The sequence below is a fragment of the Condylostylus longicornis genome, unplaced genomic scaffold (assembly GCF_029603195.1).
Source record: "Condylostylus longicornis isolate FDR11 unplaced genomic scaffold, ASM2960319v2 ptg000226l, whole genome shotgun sequence".
NCBI lineage: Eukaryota > Metazoa > Arthropoda > Insecta > Diptera > Dolichopodidae > Condylostylus > Condylostylus longicornis.
Genome location: NW_026578193.1, coordinates 196954 through 216302, shown reverse-complemented (window position 1 = coordinate 216302; position 19349 = coordinate 196954). Strand labels below are relative to the sequence as shown.

At 26.8% G+C, this 19349-nt stretch overlaps 1 long non-coding RNA gene across 3 annotated transcripts; it reads left to right on the top strand.

Annotated features, from left to right (window-relative positions):
- The first annotated feature begins 7967 nt into the window (after positions 1 to 7967).
- LOC129616486 (uncharacterized) lies at positions 7968 to 18974 on the top strand. 3 transcript variants are annotated; one of them, XR_008697553.1, is made up of 3 exons: positions 7968 to 16440; positions 16502 to 18557; positions 18633 to 18974. It is a non-coding gene; the product is annotated as an uncharacterized LOC129616486 (long non-coding RNA). The 3 variants fall into 3 exon arrangements; XR_008697552.1 differs by having other exon boundaries at positions 16502 to 18741; positions 18798 to 18974; XR_008697551.1 differs by having other exon boundaries at positions 7970 to 16440; positions 16502 to 18124; positions 18209 to 18974.
- The last annotated feature ends 375 nt before the right edge of the window (positions 18975 to 19349 follow it).

Below are 19349 nucleotides of genomic sequence, written 5' to 3'. Positions count from 1 at the left end.
ATAGAGCTATTTCGGGGCTAAAAAGTTCCAATGTCAGATTTTTCTGGGACCCTGGAGGCAAAACTCTATCTAATGCCTTTTGTTCCATGTCTCTAGCCCTTCTAGAAGTACCCGTACTTTTTACCACCTGAGAAGTAGCTATATATATATAATGTAAAATATGATGGTTTTTGATGAGTTATACGATATATGAATAAAATATAGAATTATTAAGGGAAATTCAAGGTACTGCGTAGCCTAGTGGTTAGCGTGGTAGTCTCATAGCCAGAAGGTTATTGGATCAATGCTTGCCTGGATGTTGTATTTTTCTTTTTTTGGATTATTTTAAAATTTTTTTTTTTTATTTTGTTTAAATTTTGTGTTTTATTTTTTTTTAATATATAACTGATAAATGTTATATAAAAGTTTAAAGAAAATTTCCAAAAAAATATTCTTATAATAGTTTGGAAAAATTCGCAAAAATTTTATGTAGTATGTATATTTTTTTTAAAGCTTACTGAGGAATTTTTTTTAAGCTTTCTATATGAATTTAATAATATTCAAAACTGTAGAATAAATAGAAATAAATTTTAAACGCATAATTATTATATCATGGGGGTAAAGTTACAAAAATTAATTTCTCAAATAAGGAAAAGGTTTAGTCAAAAACAAAATAATAATTTATGTATGTAAAAATATATGTAAGTATGTATATATGAATACATGTGTGTATGTATATATGAATGGATTAGAATTGAAGATTTTAAAATTTTTCGTTCCAACATATGAACGTATGTACATATGAATGTATTAGAATCGAAAATTTTGAAATTTTGCTGTTGGAAAAATTATAAATAAAATTATTAACACAAACACACGTTTTTATGAATGTATACCTAGTTTTTTTAAAACTGCGGGTGAACATATAGAAATAAATTTCTCAAATAAAGAAAAGGTTTAGGTTAAAATAAAATAATAATTGTATTCAAATATATATATGTACATATGAATGTAATTTTTTTAAATAAAGAAAAGGTTTAGGCAAAAACAAAATAATAATTTTATTCAAATATATGTATGTATATATAAATGTATTAAAATTTAGCATTTTACAGTTTTCCGTTTGGAACAATAAAAATAAAATTCTAACTACATACGTACATACATATATTCTGTATGTACATATATTTTTTTAAAGCTTGCTGACGAAACGTAATGTTCAAAACAATGACAAATGAAATATTAATATTCAGATGTCACAAAACATCTGATGTCTGATAAAAGCTGACATTTATTTACGTTAAGATTAATTCGTTTATCCGCAACAAAAATATGTGAGATCATTATATTTTCAAATATTATTTATTTCTCGGTTTGTGTTTTTAATAATAAAAATAACGTAAAACGTATCATTTATTTCTTGGTTTGTGTTTCTAATTATAAAAAGTATAAAAGAAAAACGTGCTTTTGTTATACAAAAATTTTTTCAGAAAATCTTAAAATAGAGTTATTTCGGGGCTAAAAAGTTCCAATGTCAGATTTTTCTGGGACCCTGGAGGCAAAACTCTATCTAATGCCTTTTGTTCCATGTCTCTAGCCCTTCTAGAAGTACCCGTACTTTTTACCACCTGAGAAGTAGCTATATATATATAATGTAAAATATGATGGTTTTTGATGAGTTATACGATATATGAATAAAATATAGAATTATTAAGGGAAATTCAAGGTACTGCGTAGCCTAGTGGTTAGCGTGGTAGTCTCATAGCCAGAAGGTTATTGGATCAATGCTTGCCTGGATGTTGTATTTTTCTTTTTTTGGATTATTTTAAAAATTTTTTTTTTTATTTTGTTTAAATTTTGTGTTTTATTTTTTTTTAATATATAACTGATAAATGTTATATAAAAGTTTATGAAAATTTCCAAAAAAATATTCTTATAATAGTTTGGAAAAATTCGCAAAAATTTTATGTAGTATGTATATTTTTTTTAAAGCTTACTGAGGAATTTTTTTTAAGCTTTCTATATGAATTTAATAATATTCAAAACTGTAGAATAAATAGAAATAAATTTTAAACGCATAATTATTATATCATGGGGGTAAAGTTACAAAAATTAATTTCTCAAATAAGGAAAAGGTTTAGTCAAAAACAAAATAATAATTTATGTATGTAAAAATATATGTAAGTATGTATATATGAATACATGTGTGTATGTATATATGAATGGATTAGAATTGAAGATTTTAAAATTTTTCGTTCCAACATATGAACGTATGTACATATGAATGTATTAGAATCGAAAATTTTGAAATTTTGCTGTTGGAAAAATTATAAATAAAATTATTAACACAAACACACGTTTTTATGAATGTATACCTAGTTTTTTTAAAACTGCGGGTGAACATATAGAAATAAATTTCTCAAATAAAGAAAAGGTTTAGGTTAAAATAAAATAATAATTGTATTCAAATATATATATGTACATATGAATGTAATTTTTTTAAATAAAGAAAAGGTTTAGGCAAAAACAAAATAATAATTTTATTCAAATATATGTATGTATATATAAATGTATTAAAATTTAGCATTTTACAGTTTTCCGTTTGGAACAATAAAAATAAAATTCTAACTACATACGTACATACATATATTCTGTATGTACATATATTTTTTTAAAGCTTGCTGACGAAACGTAATGTTCAAAACAATAACAAATGAAATATTAATATTCAGATGTCACAAAACATCTGATGTCTGATAAAAGCTGACATTTATTTACGTTAAGATTAATTCGTTTATCCGCAACAAAAATATGTGAGATCATTATATTTTCAAATATTATTTATTTCTCGGTTTGTGTTTTTAATAATAAAAATAACGTAAAACGTATCATTTATTTCTTGGTTTGTGTTTCTAATTATAAAAAGTATAAAAGAAAAACGTGCTTTTGTTATACAAAAATTTTTTCAGAAAATCTTAAAATAGAGCTATTTCGGGGCTAAAAAGTTCCAATGTCAGATTTTTCTGGGACCCTGGAGGCAAAACTCTATCTAATGCCTTTTGTTCCATGTCTCTAGCCCTTCTAGAAGTACCCGTACTTTTTACCACCTGAGAAGTAGCTATATATATATAATGTAAAATATGATGGTTTTTGATGAGTTATACGATATATGAATAAAATATAGAATTATTAAGGGAAATTCAAGGTACTGCGTAGCCTAGTGGTTAGCGTGGTAGTCTCATAGCCAGAAGGTTATTGGATCAATGCTTGCCTGGATGTTGTATTTTTCTTTTTTTGGATTATTTTAAAAATTTTTTTTTTATTTTGTTTAAATTTTGTGTTTTATTTTTTTTTAATATATAACTGATAAATGTTATATAAAAGTTTAAAGAAAATTTCCAAAAAAATATTCTTATAATAGTTTGGAAAAATTCGCAAAAATTTTAAGTACATAAATATGTATGAAGTATGTATATTTTTTTTAAAGCTTACTGAGTAATTTTTTTAAGCTTTCTATATGAATTTAATAATATTCAAAACTGTAGAATAAATAGAAATAAATTTTAAACGCATAATTATTATATCATGGGGGTAAAGTTACAAAAATTAATTTCTCAAATAAGGAAAAGGTTTAGTCAAAAACAAAATAATAATTTATGTATGTAAAAATATATGTAAGTATGTATATATGAATACATGTGTGTATGTATATATGAATGGATTAGAATTGAAGATTTTAAAATTTTTCGTTCCAACATATGAACGTATGTACATATGAATGTATTAGAATCGAAAATTTTGAAATTTTGCTGTTGGAAAAATTATAAATAAAATTATAAATGCAAATATACATAATTATGAATGGATACCTGTTTTTTTTAAACTGTGGGTAAACATATAGGATTGAATTTTAAACATAAAGAAAAGGTTTAGTCAAAAACAAAATAATAATTTATGTATGTAAAAATATGTGTATGAATGTATATATGAATATATGTGTGTATGTATGTATATATGAATGTATTGGAATTTAGCATTTTTTACAGGTTTTCGCTCGAACAATAAAAATAAAATTTTAGGTAGATACATACGTACATAAATTGTGTATGTATATTTTTTTAAAGCTTGCTGACGAAACATAATATTCAAAACAATAACAAATGAAGCATTAATATTCAGTTGCCACAAAACATCTGCTGTCTTTTATAAAATCTGACATTTATTTAAGTTTATTTCGATTTTTCGAAATTAAAATATATGTGAGATCATTGCATTTTCAAATATTATTTATTTCTCGGTTTGTGTTTCTAATAATAAAAATAACGTAAAACGTATCATTTATTTCTTGGTTTGTGTTTCTAATTATAAAAAGTATAAAAGAAAAACGTGCTTTTGTTATACAAAAATTTTTTCAGAAAATCTTAAAATAGAGTTATTTCGGGGCTAAAAAGTTCCAATGTCAGATTTTTCTGGGACCCTAGAGGCAAAATTCTACCTAATGCCTTTTGTCCCATGTCTCTAGCCCTTCTAGAAGTACCCGTACTTTTTACCACCTGAGAAGTAGCTATATATATATAATGTAAAATAGGATGGTTTTTGAAGAGCTATACGAAATATGAATAAAATATAGAATTATAAAGGGAAATTCAAGGTACTGCGTAGCCTAGTGGGTAGCGAGATAGTCTGATAGCCAGAAGGTTATTGGATCAATGCTTGCCTGGGTGTCATATTTTTCTTTTTTTGGATTATTTTAAAAATTTTTTTTTATTTTGCTTAAATTTTTTGTTTTATTTTTTTTATTTAATATATAACAGATAAATATTATTATAAAAATTTAAAGAAAATTTCCAAAAAAAAATTGTTACAATAGTTAAGTACATAAATATGTATGTATATATTTTTTTAAAGCTTCCTAACTAATTTTTTTAAGCTTTCTATATGAATTGAATAATATTCAAATTTGTGGTTTGGCATATAGAAACACATATGTAATTATTAAATCATGGGGGAAACATAAGAAATAAATTTTTCAAATAAAGAAAAGGTTTAGGCATAAATAAAATAATATTTTTATTCAAATATATGTATTAACATTAATGTATTAGAATTGAACATTTTAAAATTTTTTGTTCAAAAAATTTGAAATAAAATTTTAAGCAAAAACGTACATAATTATGAATGTATACCTATTTTTTTAAAACTGCGGGTGAACATATAGAAATAAGTTTCTCAAATAAAGAAAAGGTTTAGATAAAAACAAAATAATAATTTTATTCAAATATATGTATGTACATATGAATGTATTAAAATTTAGCATTTTACAGTTTTTCGTTTGGAACAATAATAATAAAATTCTAACTACATACGTACATATAATCTGTATGTATATTTTTTTAAAGCTTGCTGACGAAACGTGATATTCAAAACAACAACAAATGAAATATTGATATTCAGATGCCACAAAACATCTGATGTCTGATAAAAGCTGACATTTATTTACGTTAAGGTTAATTCGTTTATCCGCAACAAAAATATGTGAGATCATTATATTTTCAAATATTATTTATTTCTCGGTTTGTGTTTCTAATAATAAAAATAACGTAAAACGTATCATTTATTTCTTGGTTTGTGTTTCTAATTATAAAAAGTATAAAAGAAAAGCGTGCTTTTGTTATACAAAAATTTTTTCAGAAAATCTTAAAATAGAGCTATTTCGGGGCTAAAAAGTTCCAATGTCAGATTTTTCTGGTACCCTAGAGGCAAAACTCTACCTAATGCCTTTTGTCCCATGTCTCTAGCCCTTCTAGAAGTACCCGTACTTTTTACCACCTGAGAAGTAGCTATATATATATAATGTAAAATAGGATGGTTTTTGAAGAGTTATACGAAATATGTATAAAATATAGAATTATAAAAGGAAATTCAAGGTACTGCGTAGCCTAGTGGTTAGCGTGGTAGTCTGATAGCCAAAAGGTTATTGGATCAATGCTTGCTTGGATGTTGTCGTATTTTTTTTTTTTGGATTATTTTAAAAATTTTTTTTTTATTTTATTTAAATTTTTTGTTTTATTTTTTTTAATATATAACAGATAAATATTATTATAAAAGTTTAAAGAAAATTTCCAAAAAGATATTGTTATAATAGATTGGAAAAATGCATATAATAATATTGTTATAATAGATAAATGAAAAATGCAAATTTCTATATGAATTGAATAATATTCAAAACTGTGGCTTGCTATATTGAAATAAATTTTAAATGCATAATTATTAAATCATGGGGGTAAACATACAAAAATTAATTTTTCAAATCAAGAAAAGGTTTAGTCAAAAACAAAATAATAATTGTATTCAAATATATGTATGTACATATGAATGTAATTTTTCAAATAAAGAAAAGTTTTAGGCAAAAACAAAATAATAAGTTTATTCAAATATATGTATGTATGTACATATGAATGTATTAAAATTTAGCATTTTACAGTTTTTCGCTTGGAACAATAAAAATAAAATTCTAACTACATACGTACATACATATATTATATTCTGTATGTATATTTTTTTAAAGCTTGGTGACGAAACATAATATTGAAAACAACAACAAATGAAGCATTATTATTCAGATGCCACAAAACATCTGATGTCTTTGAGAAAAGCTGACATTTATTTACGATAAAATTATTTCGCTTTTCCGAACCAAAAATATGTGAGATCATTATATTTTCAAATATTATTTATTTCTCGGTTTGTGTTTCTAATAATAACGTAAAACTTATCATTTATTTCTTGGTTTGTGTTTCTAATTATAAAAAGTATAAAAGAAAAACGTGCTTTTGTTATACAAAAATTTTTCCAGAAAATCTTAAAATAGAGCTATTTCGGGGCTAAAAAGTTCCAATGTCAGATTTTTCTGGGACCCTAGAGGCAAAACCCTATCTAATGCCTTTTGTCCCATGTCTCTAGCCCTTCTAGAAGTACCCGTACTGTTTGCCACCTTAGAAGTAGCTATATACATATATATAATAACGAATGTATAGCATATCGAATTTAACGTAAAGCAAAATAATTGCATATTGACTCCTGTTCCAATGCTAAATTATTCAAATTCATAAAAATGTAAACACACGATAAAAAATTTAGAAAAGTTTGCAATTTTTCAATTTCCAAAAAAATACATTTTCTTTTTAGAAGTTCGTTGCTTCTTTAATTAATACCCTGGCTTCCATATTGTAAAAAAAATGTTTTCGCTGCAATGTTTCATGTTCTATATTGTATTTCAAAAGCCTTCGACGAAGTAGTAACTTCCAAATTGTTATGAAACCGTTTTGAATACGCAGAAAAATGCAGAGAGCGCCTAGAAAATGCTTTTCGTCAATTTTGCATAAACGGCGTTGGAATTGCCATTCAATGTAAAATTTATTAGATATTTCTATTTGCGTCAAATTGGATTTTTAGATTAAAGTAAAGCTGACAATACTGATTGAAACAGAATATTGGGTGTAAAATTGGTAATAAACTTCAGGTTTAAAAATAAAAATAAGTTAATGAATAAATAAAAATGTACATATTATGCATATTCTAGATACAAATTAATTTTGCTAAGAAAAAAGTCGCTCTTGCTATAGTTGTCACTAGAAGGAATTAAGTTTGAAATAAAACAAATATTTTCTTTCAACTAAAAATTAATAAATTCTGGATTCATGAAGTTAATACTATTGCATAAATAATTTTTTTGTCTTATTAAAGTAAATAATTTTCGCATAAATACATATGTATAATGGGAAACATCCATTTTCGTATCCAAATGCTAATAAAAATTTTGAATTATGCTGCATTTTTCTGAATAATTTTTGTAAAACAATTAAAAGTATAATCATAAAGAACGCTACTTTTTTAAATAAAATCACAAAACTTTGTTTGTGTACCTTTACATATACTTGCATCGCCAATAAACAAAATTTTTTGATCTTTAATATTCAGTATTAGTATTATGCATTACTAAAATTTAACTTCTTGTTATTACCAAACATATTCAAAATTTTTAGGAATATCGTGAGTAAGAGCAACATTTGAGATCAAACTTAAAACAATCATCAAAAAGAAGCTTTTTTGCAACAAAGTTTTAAAAGACTTTGTTTTAGGTATTTTTTAGTGTTTTGACCCAACATTTTCAGCTGATGGACATATTATTTTTGCAGCATTATGTTATATCAAAATGAAGGTCAGAACTCATACCTCGCTTTCCTGTTGAAAGACGTTAGGTTACTACTGAGTTAGTTATTATTGTCAATTAGATTAAAGGAAAATTTGTTGGAAAGATTTTTTAAAAATTTTTACTTTGCACTTAAAAATCCCTGAAGAGTATTTGACACCAGTGATAAACCGTTAGAAAGGGGATTCAATAAGCTTCAAAATGAGTTTGAATGGTTGGGTTTACCTGATGTATTTTCTGAGCCATCGAAAAAATGTTAAAATTAGACTATTTTAAGAAATTTTAACTTCAAGGCTTCACAGCTCGGGAAGGAGTGTCCAAAAAGTTAAATGTCTGTACGTGTTTCTATCACCGGGTGGGAGTACTGTTGGGTCCCGAATATATAGCATATATTTATATATACAGCATATATATAACAAAACATTTACTAAAATCAACATACACAAAGTATTAAATCTGCAAGCATAAAATATTTTTAAACGAGTCTCATTGGCGCGGGTCAGAGGCGAGAGCCGAAGGGAGATGAGGTCTAATTACTCTTAAAAATGGCCTCCCTGCCAGTTGCAAACGAAGAACTTAGTGACAGTTAATTGTTATGCTCAGCCAAATTCTCCGTTTGAAATTTATAATAAACTCTCGCTGGCAGGTGTATAATTTGTTTAGGAGTCTAAATGTAACAGATGAGGATATTGTTTGTGGCGGTGTTAGTATTTCTAGTTTGAGTTAGAGTGGTCTTGACAAAGGGCCTTATCTGATCCTAATTGCTATTACAGCTGACTTTGAGATGTCTTTTATAGACTCAATCCGCCTAAAATGCCTTTAAAAGATCTCTTTTGTTCTAAATCATCAATAAAACCAATTTACTTATTTTTTACTTCCGACTGATGTAAGATTTTTTTTATCGAATATCCTGACCTTTTGAACGATTTTTTTTCGACCTATGATTTTTCTTTAGTATTTGAATCAGCACTCTGCTTCCCCAGAATATCAATAAGAAGAAGATGAAAAATAATCTCGAGGAACTGTGCAGGAGTTGAATGCAATTCTATCTTCCAAACACATCAATGCCATCTTCACCATTGTACGCAATTATTTGTCAAGAAAAAGCTTTTCCGGAATAGAATTTTACGGTTACCAATCTGGTAACCGAAACTTCAATTTTCTATCCGAAACTTCTATTTTCAATAATGGCATGGAAGATGAATATTAGACTGACGTTATTTATACCGATTTCAGGGTAGCTTTAGATTTTCTTCCTCACGAAATAATTATTTTAAAATTAGGACTACGTGGTTTTACCTAACAATTTGATAAATTACATAAACTCATACTTAGGGAGGAGATGTTCAAGAGCTCAAGGGTTGCAAGGTCTCCTCCTTTGAAGGAAGTTAGAAGGAAAACCATACATGGTTATAAAGAAAGTATGAAGAAGACAACAAAAGTAAAACCTCTGATGGTAATTTAAAAGGGCAGTTACATTTGGAAAAGTGGACCAATCGTCGATTCGAGTACAAGCGATTTGAGGAACAGAGGTTCCTCTGTAAAGGCTGAAAAATGATCTGCAAACTTAAGACAGGAAATTTAAAATTATTGGGACAGCCGAAAGCAGTTGCAAATGACTGAAAGACAAAATAAGTCGAATCGTGTATGAAACAAATGAGAGGAAAAGTTGGCTAGAGAAACCGATTGGATTCTTTAAACCAAAAGAAACTTAAAGCAGAGAAAGCCAAGAGTTCACCAAAAATTGAACCGACACTAGAAATAATTAGCACTAACGTAGAAAAATCTCAATCAAGGAGAAATACTCAAGTTAAAAAACATAAACTTCCGCCGATAATAATAAGTAATATAACTTTTACACGGAGTTAATAAGGATCCTCTTAGAGAAAAGTATTGTTGTGAAGGTAAACATGATGAACAATGATCAACTAAAAATAAATGTTGAAAATGAAAATGAATATAGACAATTAACTAAAGCTGCTATTAAAGTCAAATTGTGAATTCCATACGTTGCTTATAAAAATAAATTGATAGGGTCAATTAAAGTAATGGCCAGAAATCTACATCCACCAAGTGAACCACAGGATATCAAGTGTGAAAGAAAAAAGGATTGAAATGCGTAGATACAATAAAAAAAATAAAAAAAATAAAGGGAAATGAGGTAAATAGTATTAGAAAATTACCCTTTTCCACGTCCTTCGACTATACCGAAGATAAAGGTAAAATACATAAAATAGAATATCATAGCACATGTAGTAAAAGTTGAGCCTCTTAGAAGTAATGGATTCATTAAGATTACTTCTAAGATACTTGATGGATGAAATTGGCTAAAATTAAAATTATCGAGACATATATTAGCAATCAATTAAAAAACTACTTACATAATGAAAATCTTACGTGTGAGCTACAATATGGTTTTACAAAAAAGGCTAACACTAATGCTGCGTTATTTGACGTAATAACTTATATACAAAAAGGAATTTATATACAAATGGAATAAAAAATAATTATAACAATATGGTTTGAATGTGGAATAAATGGAAAAGAATTAGAATGGTTTCAAAACTACTTTCAGGACAGAAAACAATATTCACAATGCGAAATATTAGAATGCAAAATCAAAAGTATTGATGAAGGTATTGAAAAATCGAACAACTTCGGTGTTATACAAGGTAGTGCACTAGGACCAGCGTTATTTTCATGTTACATAAGCAGCATTACTAAACTTAACTTACGTGGTACAATATTTTTGTATGCGAATGACCTGGTGTTTCTATACCGAGAATGTAACATTGCTATTCTACAAGAATAAAATGCATCAACATGTAAAAAATGTAACAATGATGTATCAACAAAAACTAACAGTAAGTGTTGACATGACCAAATACATGTTATTCAAAAAGTACAAATTATTCTAATAAAATATGATAATTTTTCCATAAAAAAGGTCTGTAGATACAAGGATCTTAGAATTACAATAGATAATATGCTACATTAGAACGAACATGTAAATGAATTAATACCAAAAGTTGCAAGAATAGCAGTTTGTTCAACAAAATTGGTAAAAGAATACCATTGGCTGTGAAGAAATTCTTGCTACAGCTTATTTCATAATATCACAATATTGTATGGTATTAGCATAAGGGGTAATACATACAGCAAAAACATAAATGAGTTGCAGGAAATACAAAACAAGGCAATTAAAAACTTATATGGATTAGATAAAAGAACGCCAACTAATTTCATTCACATAAATTATTAAATATTCAAATTAGATGAATTCAAAATTTTTATGCAAATATTGCAAGTTTATCAAATGAAAAACAACAATATAAAAAGCAATACTGTGTTAACAACGAACTCCGAAGTTCATCAATATAATACAATCATTTACGTTTCACCGAGCAAACAATTGTAATGGTTTTGAACCAATTATGAATTCGGCAATATTTCAATACAATAGATTACATGAAAGCATCAAATCTTTAACTCTAAAATAAAATTTAAAAATGAAGCGCAAAAAGAGCTACTTAAATAATACAACGGATAATGAGCAGCAAAGGCAATACCGGTACTGAGTAAATAATTAGACAATTTTATAAGTTTAATATTTTATAAATTCATAATTAATTTTGGCTTTTGATTTCAATTTTCTTTTTTAAAATTAAAAGTTTTACTTTTGTGAATTTAAATAAGCTATTTATATAAATTCTATAAATTTTGGCTTTTTAATTTACTACTGCTTTATCTTTTTCTTTAATTTTTTTTTAAATTTGATGAACTATTAATACTAATGGAAACCGATTATTTTACATTTCTTTAAATTAAACTCTTGTATATTAACATACTTAATAAATCACATTCTGTATTAGCAAAATTGCTCTCTTAAGAGATATAAATTAACAACAAAAATGGACAAATTTTCCATGAGGCTAAATAATAGGTAATCAGTGCTAAAGTATCAAAACACAGCGCAATATCAAGGTATGATTTTGGATGTCAAGCTCAGATGGAAAAAACATATAAAGAAGAAAAGAATAGAATAAGAAAACAAAAGTATAGAAAACTATTGACTCCTAGGTCGTAGCTCTGATTTGTCAACATATAATAATTAATAAGGTGTATAATATAACGAAATCAAAAAGCCTATTTGAACATACTTAGCACATCAAACAAATGCAAGCTTTCCAGAACGAGGTCCTTCGTAATGTGACAGGTGCTTTCTGGTATGACGGGTGCTTTCTTTCTGGTAGGGCTAAAATTCCTCACTATTGATATCGATAATTTGTCTTTGAATCATTTTTAACAGCTGAATTAAAAAAAATATTTTTGTCCATTTCATAAGAATAAGTACAAAAATCAGTGTCTGGGGTGAAATTTAAATTTTCTTAAATTTGATATTTAAACACGTTCAAATTAGTGTAATTGTAATCTGGATATAGCTGGGAATGGGAACGGTTTTGAAAATTAATATCAATTAAATTAGGTTTAAATTTTTTTCTGTAAATTTGTAAAAAGATACATACACACGGGCTATGATTTTCATTTAAACTATTTCATGCTAAATTTGTAATTTTGCATTACATACTTTACTTTGCAGCATAATAATACATGCGGGATTGATAAATTTTTGATTGTACAAAAATAAAAAAAAATTAATCCAATAGTAGAATGTTTAATATATGTATTATTTATTGTAATAATATCTTTACTCTAACTTTATAAAAAAAAATTTAAACAAAATTCAAGTTGATGTTGATTTTCGCCTACGATAATACAAATTGAGATCGATGTGTTTTACTTTACGTTCACGTTCAGAAAGAAACGTCATTTCTTCTTTTAACAATTTCTTTACAAAATCTCTACATATGCATATTCAAACTGTTTCAAAATAATTTGAGAGCCAATTTAACATGATATACAAGACTCTAAATTCAATGTTAAATTAAAAATACAGTGTGTCAGCGCCCACATTCGGACGTCCTGCATCAAAATCGCTTCTAATTGTTCTGAATCGTATTCTTAATCCATATCCATTTTGTCTGCACTACATTCAACTTTGATGACCTTCCTTTTCAACAGTGCATTGATCAAAACTTTTATATGCTATTACGCGATAAGGACCTAAAAACTTTTTTTTTATATTGCGATCAAATTTCCTTTTATTTTCAGCTTGTATGTTTGCTATATCCTTTTTTGTTTGCTCTCTTAGTTCAGTTCTTTCGTTTTAAAATTGTTCAGCACAGACATATTCGTATCTTGTTGTGTTTTCATTTTGGTTCCAAACATTAATGGTCGGGTCTGTATGGCCCGATGAAACGAGTTATTGAAAAGATTCATTGCAAATCGGTTACGTGGGTAACCATTTTTCTAGTTTTTAATGATAACTTAGTTAACACTGTAATTGTTGTGGTATGCAGTCGCTCTACCTGATCATTACCTCTCTGTACTACTGTTGAAATAACGTGGATTTGGTACCATACGTTTTACAATTGTCACGAAATTGGTTGGAAATAAATGCTCCCCTCCATCTGTAATAATTCGTATTCGTAATACGGGTAACCGAAAGTGTTTGAAATAATTTCAGATTTCTTGATTGTTTCATCAGCATTCATACTTTTTGTGGGAAATAGCCAGCAAAATTTTGAAAAACCAACAACGGCTAGAATATTTCTGCATCTCTTTTTAGCAGCGCTCATCGGGACCAAATGATCGATATGAAAAGTTTCCAGTGGTTTATCGCCTTTCGGAATAGGGTTAAATAAACATTCTGGTTTTCTATTTTTCTTTCAGCTAAGATGCAATGGATACAGCTGGCTAAACAGAAATTGATTCCTTTCTTTAAATCAGGTAGGTAAAATTGTTCAATTTTATTTTTTATTTTAATATGATGAAAATGACCATCTTCGTGAACAGTAAACTAGTAAGTTTTTCATGCCGTCTGGTACAACATATAATAAATTTTCATTTACAGTTTTGCGCAGAATATCGTGATGTATGCTTAAATCTTTGTATGGACAATTTTTCAAAACTTCAACAATGTCATTTAGTTTTTTTCTTTGCGCTTCCTTTAACTATTTACTATGGTCCTATTAATTTGAACACCAAAAGATACTGGCTTTCTGCTGAGTGCGTTTACATGTCTAACTTTTGAGCTTTCTCGGTGTTCCACATAGAACTCAAACCCTTCTAGTAGTTGGGACCAACGCGCAATTCTGGTAACCAAGTCTTTTTTCTTTAAAGTCGTCGTAAATGCTCTGCAATCTGTAACGAGCTTAAAGTGTTTGCCAAGTAAAAACGTTCCAAATTTCTAACATCATTTTTGATTTTTTTATATGTATTAGTTTCTTCTTTAGTTCGGTGAAAGTTTGTGTGCCATATAAAATCGTTTTGTTACTGGGTGTGTCATTTATGCTGTTAATAGCATAGCTAATTACAGACAGTTCATCAATTTCAGTTTGAGCAGCAATATCTATCATTTAATAAAGGTATTCGTGAAATGTTTCATTAGTATTCTTTTTCCTCATTTGCAGCCATTTATGAATTTCTACACTAAAAATCTTAGGCGAAAATTTCTCAAGTAATGATTGTCTTAATGATCGTTTTCGCTATTCCATTTACGCGCACTCATAGTTTCTTTGCCACTGAATTTTCATATTAACATTTCGAAGTTTATGAAACTAAATTTAATCCTCGAATCATCAAAATGTGCTGATTCATAAATGCCTTCAACAAAGGTCGGTCGATTACTGCTTTGTGGGCTGAGTCTGCGTCTTGATTCCATTCTTCAATTAATTTATCTTAAAGGATATATATAAAACACAAAATTATAACGATAAAAAAAATATAAAATTTCAATCTCACGTAAACTGCCTTGGCCTTTGATAAAAATTTACCACGTGGTAATATTAAGATTTAATCGAATCATTTAAACTTTACTTCAACAAAGTTAAAAAAAGTTGTTTTTATTTTTTTTTTTTAAATTTCGAAAATTTAGATTGAAGTTTTTAAAGCAATTTAAATTCAACTTTAAAATATTAATGCCAACGTTACTTATATATATTAAAATTTTGTTACTATTTTATTTTTTGTATATTTCAGCCACCATAACCGGAATATATAATTACAGCAAAATACTATGATGTTATTCAAAAAATATCGTATTCAGAAATCATGTACTTAAAACATTCAATCTTCCTTAATAACAGTTATACAGATTTATTTTTTATTACTACCGCAAACCCGTAAATAATGAAGTTTTTTTTTGTTAAATCACGTTTCATTTTTTTTCAGTAATCAATAATTGTAAAGTATATTTTCGAAACTTACTTGCTATACCACGGATTTGCCAGATTTCAACTTTACGATATTACCATCATCCACGTGTTGTCTTTTCAGCATCGTAATATTGTTTTCAATTATAGTTCTAGATTTTTATTTCCACCAGCACTGTTCATTCACGTTTTCACGATCCAATAGCTTGTAAATTTGATTAAATAGTCTTTTCAATCAAAAATTCATGATTTAAGTTTAAAGTTATATTAATTAATTCATATATTTTAAGCTTAATCTCGGTTGAGTCCCCTATGTCCCCTATGGGATTGAGAAATTTTTGATTGTCCAAAAATAAAAAAAAATTAATTCAATGGTAGAATGTTTAATATATTTTTTATTTTGCAATATTATTTATTGTTAGAGTTATTATTAAATATACTAATTATTCTTTACTTTAACTTTATGAAAAAAAATTTTAACAAAATTAAAGTTAATGTTGATTTTCGCCTACGATATTAAAAATTGACATTGATGTGTTTTACCCTACGTCCAAATCAGAAAGAAACATCATTTCTTCTTTTAATGATTTCTTTACAAAAATCTCGACACATATTCTAACTGTTTCAAAATTATTTGAGAGCCAATTTAATATGATATACTAAGACTCTAAATTCAATTTCCAATCGTTTGTATAGAAAACAAGAGAGTTATCGACATCATAAAAAAAACACGAAATGCAATAAGTATATATGTATAATGAAAAGAAAAAAAATGCATGGTAAATTAAAAAACAGAGTGTGTCAGTTTTTAGCGCCCACATACATATATTCATACATATTGAAAATAGATTCAAGTAAATAATGAAATCATTTTGTTTAAACTTTCGTTCACAGTTTTGTAAAAATTTTCGTATAGGAGAAAAATGTTGTGAATTTGAATGCCTTGACCCTCCTGGTGAAGATAATCTATATAGTGTATAAAAAACAACATGTTTTAATAGTTTTTGTAAATTCAAATGATATTGATATTTTCTAGGTAAGAATGAAGAAAAAGGCCCAAATTTTAGCTGGGAACAGTACCAATTCATCAAATGATAATAAGTCTTCCATTTTAATTTTACATATTTTAATTATAAATAGTTTTAATTATAAATTTTACTGTAAAATCATATTATAATTAAATGCATAAATTTCAATGTATATTTTAATTTAAGAATTTAAGGTGTGGAAAATATAAACTACATATGTATATATTTACAATAAAAACCAGCAGTAAATTGTTTACAGTTTTGTAAAATTGAATTCAATAAAAGCGCATATGAAATATATAAAATCTATTCAATATTTTAAATATGTATACTTACAATATTTCAAAAGCTTTAAGTTTTTCTTTGTACCTGCTCAAATATCAGTACGTTACAGTATTTTGTAATTTTTTTTTTATTCCCGCTGAGAGCTCACTGGTAAATACATTACATAATGCATGTATGTACACATCTTTTTAAAATTTTTACTTGTTAATAAAAGTTATATATGTATGTACGTTACTTTCTTTTCGTGCAATCAAGAATAAACAAGTACTCAAAACTAATAATGTACGAAATATCAGTTTTGCATCCCCTTATGGGAAAAATTTGTACATATGTACATATGTATATCACCCTTTTCGCAGTTAAATGACATCAACTTGGAGTAGCTTGTAATTTATCTTTTCTGGTACAGTTAAATATTAAAGTATGTGTCACCCGTATCTTACAATTTTAACATTATTTCATCAGACTTTGTCTGACGCACATAATAGAGATTTATCTCTCATCAGACAAATTGTCATTTTTTCAAAATATAGTAGCCAAAAATAATTTTTTGTGGAAAATTAAAAGGGAAATCAGCTGATTTTTATTTTGAATTTAATTTTCATAGCAAAATTATTAAATATTGGCCTTCACATAAATATTAAATGTTGGCCTTCATATAATTTCAGTCTGATATGTAAACAGCCATCAGACTTTATCGTACATACATATGTATATATTTTTTTTAGATTTTGTCTTATATGACAAGACAGTGTAAAGAGATAATTATGCAATATCACATTTTATGGATATCTAAAAATCATAGTGTTAAAAATAGAATATTATTTTATAAAAGCTTATAAAAAAATTTAACAAGTGGAAAAAAGAAAAAATCTGTTGAAAAAGAAAATTATGTATAAATTGTTACTCCCATTTGTAAAAACATTCATAAAAAAGGAAACAAAACCGTATGCAATAATTTAGAGGAATAACCATACTAAATACTGCATACAAGATACTATCTAATGTAATATATGAAAAAATAAAACCATATGCTGAAGAAATCATAGGAGAGTTTCAATGAGGATTTTGAAGTGGTAGATCAACTGTAGACCAAATATTCACAATAAAGCATATCGTGGAAAAATGTTATAAATATAATAAAAATCTACACATATTGTTTATTGATCTTAAACATGTATTCGATAGTTTAAGCAGAAACCGAGTATTAGACGCACTCATAAATCAAGGAGTGCCCAAAAAACTTTCTAACTTAGTAATGATGACAATGAAGAATTCGAGAGCAAAAATATTATTACAATCTATATTATCATCTGAATTTAATGTTTAATCGGGCGTAAGACAAGGTAATGCACTTTCGACCTTATTATTTATCATGGTATTAAATTATGCAATTGAAAAATTGGGTAAACGAAGAAACATTTTTCTAGAGTCCCATCAGATAGTTGCGTATGCTGACGATATAGCTATTATGTCAAGAAGTTATAGAAATATGGCAGAAGTTTTCATTATGTTTGAAATAGAAGAAGAATAAGTGATGACGAGTATGAAAGAAGAAATAATGACGAGTTGAGCCAATTAATTGGGCTTGAAGATATTCCACGTTATGCGAAGTCACAGCGCTTAAAATGGGCTGGTCATAATATCAACCCAAAATAACATCTTCCGTGCAAAACCTATGGGTCCAAGAGCAAAAGGTCGACCAAAGACTAGATGTTAAATTAAAATTACACAAGAGGAGATAATTTTACCAGGACCGGATTTTTTTAAGCAAAATGAGTTTGTGTTTGATAAAGTGTGGCATACAAACAAATATTTTAAATGATCTTTCTTTTTTGTATTATATTTTTACAGTTTTTCTAGAAATGATAAAAAGAAATGATGAAATGAAATATATTTCCCTTTATAGAGTGAAGATTTGGTCACCAAAAAGATATATGAAGGCGTCCCGATGCCGTTGTCAGTAAGTAAAACAAAACATTAGTGGGAAATATTTATAATTAATATATTTTGTTTTAGAATGAATTTGTATGTGAAGCTCAATTAATGAATAGTAATAACCTATCTTACTAAAGTAAAAACTTCTACTTCATAGAGTAATTAAAATTTGTTAAATATTATACTGTTTTAGAGTCATTAAAATTTATATGTATTTATATTTATTGTTATTAATATTGTTTAGAGTTGTTCAGTAAAATTGTCAAACAAAACTAATATAAGAAATTAGATAATATAACAAAATAAGATAATACGTATAAGAAATTTTTTAATAAAATATGCTCATTTTCGAGAGTCATAAAATATTGTGATATTAAAATGTATTATTTATTAATAAAGTTGGGTCAAACCAATGGTTTGTATTGTAGCACTTTTCCCTTCAACAAATGAAAATACTGCTTTTAAAAATCTATGTATATCCACCACACTATTAAAATTATTTTCATTCATAAACGAAACTATTTCTAGGATTGCATATATTTAGGATGAACGATTTATGCAGTCTTTGAAATAGATAAAAATTAATATAAAGAGGGGTTAACATAATGCTCGATTTTAAGGTTTAATTATGTG